Below are 339 nucleotides of genomic sequence, written 5' to 3' on the forward strand. Positions count from 1 at the left end.
AAGAACAGGAACAAGACAAGGATGCCCACTCTCACCACTTCTATTTAACATACTACTGGAGTTACTAGCCAGACCAATCAGGCCAGAGAAAGAAATAAAGGGCATCCAGATTGGAAAAGATAGAGTCAAACTGTCCCTACTTTCAGATGATGTGATACTATATAGAGAAAAGTATAAAGACTCTATCAAAAAACTCCTTGAGCTGGTTAATAATTTCACTAACATTGCAGGATACAAGATAAATGCCCCCAAATCAGTTGCATTTAAATTCTCCAATAATGATTCTAAGATGGCGACGGGTCTGGAGCGGCCGTGCCAGGAGACAGCGCGATCCTGAGA

This window comes from Galeopterus variegatus, unplaced genomic scaffold, assembly GCF_000696425.1.
Source record: "Galeopterus variegatus unplaced genomic scaffold, G_variegatus-3.0.2 Scaffold11309, whole genome shotgun sequence".
Classification (NCBI taxonomy): Eukaryota; Metazoa; Chordata; class Mammalia; order Dermoptera; family Cynocephalidae; genus Galeopterus; species Galeopterus variegatus.